This window comes from Schistocerca gregaria, unplaced genomic scaffold, assembly GCF_023897955.1.
Source record: "Schistocerca gregaria isolate iqSchGreg1 unplaced genomic scaffold, iqSchGreg1.2 ptg000186l, whole genome shotgun sequence".
Classification (NCBI taxonomy): Eukaryota; Metazoa; Arthropoda; class Insecta; order Orthoptera; family Acrididae; genus Schistocerca; species Schistocerca gregaria.
This window is the reverse complement of record NW_026061733.1, coordinates 85001-92500: the sequence shown is the minus strand read 5'-3', so window position 1 is coordinate 92500 and position 7500 is coordinate 85001. Positions and strand designations below refer to the sequence as shown.

Sequence of the window (7500 nt, the reverse complement as noted above, 5' to 3'; positions counted from 1 at the left end):
CTTCGTCCTGGCCAGGCATAGTTCACCATCTTTCGGGTCCCAACGTGTACGCTCTAGGTGCGCCTCACCTCGCAATGAGGACGAGACGCCCCGGGAGTGCGGAGGCCGCCGCCCCGTGAAGGGCGGGGAAGCCCCATCCTCCCTCGGCCCGCGCAAGGCGAGACCTTCACTTTCATTACGCCTTTAGGTTTCGTACAGCCCAATGACTCGCGCACATGTTAGACTCCTTGGTCCGTGTTTCAAGACGGGTCGTGAAATTGTCCAAAGCTGAAGCGCCGCTGACGGGAGCGATTATTCCGCCCGAGAGCATCCCGAGCCAACAGCGGCGCGGGTCCGGGGCCGGGCCAGGTAGGTCCGTCATCCGGGAAGAACCGCGCGCGCTTGCCGGGAGCCCGAGCGCCCAAAGGGGCGAATCGACTCCTCCAGATATACCGCCGAGCAGCCAGCCAGGACACCGGGGCTCTGCCCAACAGACGCGAACCGAGGCCCGCGGAAGGACAGGCTGCGCACCCGGGCCGTAGGCCGGCACCCAGCGGGTCGCGACGTCCTACTAGGGGAGAAGTGCGGCACACCGCACACCGGAACGGCCCCACCCCGCGGCGAGTGGAAAGGCAACCGGACACGACCCCGCCGCGGATTGCTCCGCGCGGGCGGCCGGCCCCATCTGCCGAGGGCGGGGGCCAGTGGCCGGATGGGCGTGAATCTCACCCGTTCGACCTTTCGGACTTCTCACGTTTACCCCAGAACGGTTTCACGTACTTTTGAACTCTCTCTTCAAAGTTCTTTTCAACTTTCCCTCACGGTACTTGTTCGCTATCGGTCTCGTGGTCATATTTAGTCTCAGATGGAGTTTACCACCCACTTGGAGCTGCACTCTCAAGCAACCCGACTCGAAGGAGAGGTCCCGCCGACGCTCGCACCGGCCGCTACGGGCCTGGCACCCTCTACGGGCCGTGGCCTCATTCAAGTTGGACTTGGGCTCGGCGCGAGGCGTCGGGGTAGTGGACCCTCCCGAACACCACATGCCACGACAGGCGGCAGCCTGCGGGGTTCGGTGCTGGACTCTTCCCTGTTCGCTCGCCGCTACTGGGGGAATCCTTGTTAGTTTCTTTTCCTCCGCTTAGTAATATGCTTAAATTCAGCGGGTAGTCTCGCCTGCTCTGAGGTCGTTGTACGAGGTGTCGCACGCCACACCGCCAGCCGGCTGTGCACGCTACCGAGAAAGCACCGGTATGCGAACCGCCAGGCGACGGGCGCGCATCGCACGTTTAAGGAGACGCGGCCGGCCACACAGGCGACCACGACACTCCCAGGCGCCCGAAGCGGGACAAACGCCGCGCGCTTCAGTATACGTAGCCGACCCTCAGCCAGACGTGGCCCGGGAACGGAATCCATGGACCGCAATGTGCGTTCGAAACGTCGATGTTCATGTGTCCTGCAGTTCACATGTCGACGCGCAATTTGCTGCGTTCTTCATCGACCCACGAGCCGAGTGATCCACCGTCCTGGGTGATCTTTATCTTTTCAGTTCTCCACCGTCTCTTTCAAGACAGTTGCAGAGGCGGGACTGAGGCGTTTGACGGCCCCTGTTCCATTACTTTGTGTCCAACGGCCTGACGGCCGATGGGCGTCGTACGGCTCCACACCGGAGCGGACAGGCACTCGGGCGAAAGTCATTCAAAACCGGCGCCAGGCGCCAGGTGCCGCAGGCCAGCCGCTCCAGAGCTTCAGCGCTCGTACCACACAACAACACTTGCGCTAGTTTTGAGAGGCACGCGTGGTTCCGCACGCGGCGCACGGCTACTGCCGTACAGGTAGCGTGTTGCGCGACACGACACGCACATCGAAAGACATGCAGTCTAGTCGGTAATGATCCTTCCGCAGGTTCACCTACGGAAACCTTGTTACGACTTTCACTTCCTCTAAATGATCAAGTTTGGTCATCTTTCCGGTAGCATCGGCAACGACAGAGTCGATGCCGCGTACCAGTCCGAAGACCTCACTAAATCATTCAATCGGTAGTAGCGACGGGCGGTGTGTACAAAGGGCAGGGACGTAATCAACGCGAGCTTATGACTCGCGCTTACTGGGAATTCCTCGTTCATGGGGAACAATTGCAAGCCCCAATCCCTAGCACGAAGGAGGTTCAGCGGGTTACCCCGACCTTTCGGCCTAGGAAGACACGCTGATTCCTTCAGTGTAGCGCGCGTGCGGCCCAGAACATCTAAGGGCATCACAGACCTGTTATTGCTCAATCTCGTGCGGCTCGAAGCCGCCTGTCCCTCTAAGAAGAAAAGTAATCGCTGACAGCACGAAGGATGTCACGCGACTAGTTAGCAGGCTAGAGTCTCGTTCGTTATCGGAATTAACCAGACAAATCGCTCCACCAACTAAGAACGGCCATGCACCACCACCCACCGAATCAAGAAAGAGCTATCAATCTGTCAATCCTTCCGGTGTCCGGGCCTGGTGAGGTTTCCCGTGTTGAGTCAAATTAAGCCGCAGGCTCCACTCCTGGTGGTGCCCTTCCGTCAATTCCTTTAAGTTTCAGCTTTGCAACCATACTTCCCCCGGAACCCAAAAGCTTTGGTTTCCCGGAGGCTGCCCGCCGAGTCATCGGAGGAACTGCGGCGGATCGCTGGCTGGCATCGTTTATGGTTAGAACTAGGGCGGTATCTGATCGCCTTCGAACCTCTAACTTTCGTTCTTGATTAATGAAAACATACTTGGCAAATGCTTTCGCTTCTGTTCGTCTTGCGACGATCCAAGAATTTCACCTCTAACGTCGCAATACGAATGCCCCCGCCTGTCCCTATTAATCATTACCTCGGGTTCCGAAAACCAACAAAATAGAACCGAGGTCCTATTCCATTATTCCATGCACACAGTATTCAGGCGGGCTTGCCTGCTTTAAGCACTCTAATTTGTTCAAAGTAAACGTGCCGGCCCACCGAGACACTCAACTAAGAGCACCCTGGTAGGATTTCAACGGGGTCCGCCTCGGGACGCGCAAGCACGCCTTCGGCTCGCCCCACCGGCAGGACGTCCCACGATACATGCCAGTTAAACACCGACGGGCGGTGAACCAACAGCGTGGGACACAAATCCAACTACGAGCTTTTTAACCGCAACAACTTTAATATACGCTATTGGAGCTGGAATTACCGCGGCTGCTGGCACCAGACTTGCCCTCCAATAGATACTCGTTAAAGGATTTAAAGTGTACTCATTCCGATTACGGGGCCTCGGATGAGTCCCGTATCGTTATTTTTCGTCACTACCTCCCCGTGCCGGGAGTGGGTAATTTGCGCGCCTGCTGCCTTCCTTGGATGTGGTAGCCGTTTCTCAGGCTCCCTCTCCGGAATCGAACCCTGATTCCCCGTTACCCGTTACAACCATGGTAGGCGCAGAACCTACCATCGACAGTTGATAAGGCAGACATTTGAAAGATGCGTCGCCGGTACGAGGACCGTGCGATCAGCCCAAAGTTATTCAGAGTCACCAAGGCAAACGGACCAGACGAGCCAATCCGATTGGTTTTGATCTAATAAAAGCGTCCCTTCCATCTCTGGTCGGGACTCTGTTTGCATGTATTAGCTCTAGAATTACCACAGTTATCCAAGTAACGTGGGTACGATCTAAGGAACCATAACTGATTTAATGAGCCATTCGCGGTTTCACCTTAATGCGGCTTGTACTGAGACATGCATGGCTTAATCTTTGAGACAAGCATATGACTACTGGCAGGATCAACCAGGGAGCTGCGTCAACGAGAGCTGAGCAGCCGGCCGCCCGGGAGTGTGTCCCGAGGGCCCGCGCGAACACGCAAGCGTCCGCTCAATTATTCTGCAAACAGGAGGAGGCTGAGCTCCCCTGCACGATACACCTCGAAACCCTCTCAGGTCCCGGCGGCGCGCAGCGCCGTCCTAAGTACTTGGTCGGGTTCGAGAGAGGCGCAATCGCCCGGAGATAGGCGAGTAGACGCTTTCAGTGCGAACACCCGTGCTCCCAACTGAGCTTGCCGCTGCCGACAGAGGCCCGGGAGCGTGCTGTCGTGGCATTGCCGGCGGGAAACAACACGCGCCACCTACGGTGACCGGCAGCTCCAACGCCAGCGCCACAGAAGGGCAAAGCCCCACTTGGGTGCAGAAGCGAACTCTCCCAGCACAGCGCACGCGCCAACACGTCCGCAGAGCTGCGATACAAACCACCTGCGAGAACCGCTGGGGGCGACCGAGCAGCAGACGGCGTCGCGACGCCGAGTGCCGGGCGGCGGCGCATCCTCAACGCACACAGTCCGCAATCGGACCAGCACACTGCAGATGTCCACCGCGCTTCGCACCGGGCTCGGCAGAACCCACTTTGGCCGCCTGGCGCCGCGCGCAGGGTGCGCCGGCGCATAGCTGGGACGCCAGCCGGGCCCGTCGGCCGGCGCTCCTGCCACTGGGCGCCCCCCACCAGCCGGCTGTAGTGCGTGCGCTCACGCAGCGCGCGGCCAGCACGCCGGGCGGCCCCCCCTCACCGGCCGGGGACTGTCCCGCCAAGCCACAGCCTCGTATCGCTTCATACCCACATGGCCAACTCAGGTTCGGGGGCATGGCGGGTACCGCCGAAACAACCGGTTCACAGATGTACCGATCGTCGCTATCACCGATGCACCTGCAGCGCGAACAACCGCTCAACAACTGATTTCCAGTTCATTTGCGGATCTTTGGCAGCAAACGTATACGTCAATCTACATTTGCGAAATCTACGATTCTGGCATGCCTGCATGTTATGTGTCACGACACGCTACATCAGCCCACATACACACTGCGGCATGTACACGAGAGAACACGTGGAAGATGGTCCGCGCACGTGTGCAATGTCCCTTGCGCGGTCGACTGTCAACCGGCCTCTGTAGCATGTCGCAGATGTGGAACGCGGTCCACCGTGCTATCATGTTGTGTGGGGCAATACGATTAAATAGGAAAACCCTCGTCGCTACATCAACAGACGGCTCACGCTGATTCCCGGCAGAGGGAGGAGGGGGGGGGGGGGGCCAACATGCAATACTTTCGTCCGTACCTACTTACCACATGTCTGTACGGCGTACAACAGTGCAATCTCGCTGTAATGGGGAGACGAGACAAGTAGCATCGTGCACAACATATGGCCCTTATGATTCGCCATTGTAGGGCGCAGCCGGTGTACGGTCAAGCATGTGCCACATTATGTCACTCAGTACGTAACGACGGATGATCAGTGTGGGTTACGCGTACATCAGCGGACAGTCCACACAGGCCGTACCACAACGTACACTGACTGCATCGACAACCGAATGCAACTGAACAGCTGCAAGGCTCATTTCACAAACAAACGCCTGACCGACCAGCTTGGACGGGCAGGAGGGGAGGGCGATATTCGTTCTGTAGCGGTACACCCTTCCAGTGGTTAGCGGGACTGTGTAGAAAGTACGCAACACTCGAAAGACCTTTATGTGAGGGTACGCACCATGGCATCAAGAAATACACATGACACCAGAGGATCCAAGCAGTGAACTATGTTCAGAGGGTTGCTGTTAGGCAAAGCTACATTCCTGTGACGTTACATGTGACAGTTAAGGTGCAGTGTAAGTTAGGTTAAGGTGCAGTGTAAGTTAGGTTAAGGTGCAGTGTAAGTTAGGTTAAGGTGCAGTGTAAGTTAGGTTAAGGTGCAGTGTAAGTTAGGTTAAGGTGCAGTGTAACTTAGGTTAAGGTGCAGTGTAACTTAGGTTAAGGTGCAGTGTAACTTAGGTTAAGGTGCAGTGTAAGTTAGGTTAAGGTGCAGTGTAACTTAGGTTAAGGTGCAGTGTAACTTAGGTTAAGGTGCAGTGTAACTTAGGTTAAGGTGCAGTGTAACTTAGGTTAAGGTGCAGTGTAACTTAGGTTAAGGTGCAGTGTAACTTAGGTTAAGGTGCAGTGTAACTTAGGTTAAGGTGCAGTGTAACTTAGGTTAAGGTGCAGTGTAACTTAGGTTAAGGTGCAGTGTAACTTAGGTTAAGGTGCAGTGTAACTTAGGTTAAGGTGCAGTGTAAGTTAGGTTAAGGTGCAGTGTAACTTAGGTTAAGGTGCAGTGTAACTTAGGTTAAGGTGCAGTGTAACTTAGGTTAAGGTGCAGTGTAACTTAGGTTAAGGTGCAGTGTAACTTAGGTTAAGGTGCAGTGTAACTTAGGTTAAGGTGCAGTGTAACTTAGGTTAAGGTGCAGTGTAAGTTAGGTTAAGGTGCAGTGTAAGTTAGGTTAAGGTGCAGTGTAACTTAGGTTAAGGTGCAGCGTAACTTAGGTTAAGGTGCAGCGTAACTTAGGTTAAGGTGCAGCGTAACTTAGGTTAAGGTGCAGCGTAACTTAGGTTAAGGTGCAGCGTAACTTAGGTTAAGGTGCAGCGTAACTTAGGTTAAGGTGCAGCGTGGGTTAGGTTAGGGGCCAACGTGGGTTAGGTTAGGGGCCAACGTGGGTTAGGTTAGGGGCCAACGTGGGTTAGGTTAGGGGCCAACGTGGGTTAGGTTAGGGGCCAACGTGGGTTAGGTTAGGGGCCAACGTGGGTTAGGTTAGGGGCCAACGTGGGTTAGGTTAGGGGCCAACGTGGGTTAGGTTAAGGGCCAACGTGAGTTAGGTTAAGGGCCAACGTGGGTTAGGTTAAGGGCCAACGTGGGTTAGGTTAAGGGCCAACGTGGGTTAGGTTAAGGGCCAACGTGGGTTAGGTTAAGGGCCAACGTGGGTTAGGTTAAGGGCCAACGTGGGTTAGGTTAAGGGCCAACGTGGGTTAGGTTAAGGGCCAACGTGGGTTAGGTTAAGGGCCAACGTGGGTAAGGTTAGGGGCCAACGTGGGTAAGGTTAAGGGCCAACGTGGGTTAGGTTAAGGGCCAACGTGGGTTAGGTTAAGGGCCAACGTGGGTTAGGTTAAGGGCCAACGTGGGTTAGGTTAAGGGCCAACGTGGGTTAGGTTAAGGGCCAACGTGGGTTAGGTTAAGGGCCAACGTGGGTTAGGTGGCCAGAGATGTGTCAAATCAGGATGTACGTTTGGCTGGTGTCAGGTGGTGGGTTGGTTCGATGCCTTTATAAGGGGTGTGGCCAAAGGGTATTTTATTACTTGTACCTTTTGTGTTGTGGCGTGGCGTTGCGTCCTGTGTTGATACTGGGTGGACCACTGTGGGTGTTGCTGGCTGATTTGAGCTGCGTTGTTTGCGGGTGATGTGAGACATTCTGTCTTATTAGTGGACGTGACGTTCCTCTTGTCGTTGTTTGGATAGTGTCCTGTGGCAGCGAGGATAAAATGGATGTTGTTGAACGATAGTGCTTTGGTGCTTTCGCTTTGTTACACACAGAGTGGACTGTGAGATAGGGTGACTGGGTCGAGTGCGGTTCACACTGTCCTCCCCAGTTTACAGTATGTATCATCTATGTATGTGGTCCTGCATCATTTACTAAGGAGGGACGTCAGACGACTGAAATATTAGTTATGTACTGATGTAAAGCAGAAT

The 7500-nt window shown here is 55.3% G+C and overlaps 3 non-coding genes across 3 annotated transcripts in view; all 3 read right to left on the bottom strand.

Annotated features, from left to right (window-relative positions):
- LOC126304814 (large subunit ribosomal RNA) overlaps window positions 1–1169 on the bottom strand; it is a 4222-nt gene extending 3053 nt beyond the window's left edge. The window contains exon 1 of the ribosomal RNA XR_007553203.1: window positions 1–1169. This exon is cut by the window's left edge and continues 3053 nt beyond it. This is a non-coding gene — a ribosomal RNA (large subunit ribosomal RNA).
- Window positions 1170–1357: 188 nt separating this feature from the next.
- LOC126304800 (5.8S ribosomal RNA) lies at window positions 1358–1512 on the bottom strand. The gene has a single exon (XR_007553191.1). It is a non-coding gene; the product is annotated as a 5.8S ribosomal RNA (ribosomal RNA).
- A 355-nt stretch (window positions 1513–1867) lies between these two features.
- Window positions 1868–3760, bottom strand: LOC126304794 (small subunit ribosomal RNA). The gene has a single exon (XR_007553184.1). It is a non-coding gene; the product is annotated as a small subunit ribosomal RNA (ribosomal RNA).
- Between the last annotated feature and the right edge of the window lie 3740 nt (window positions 3761–7500).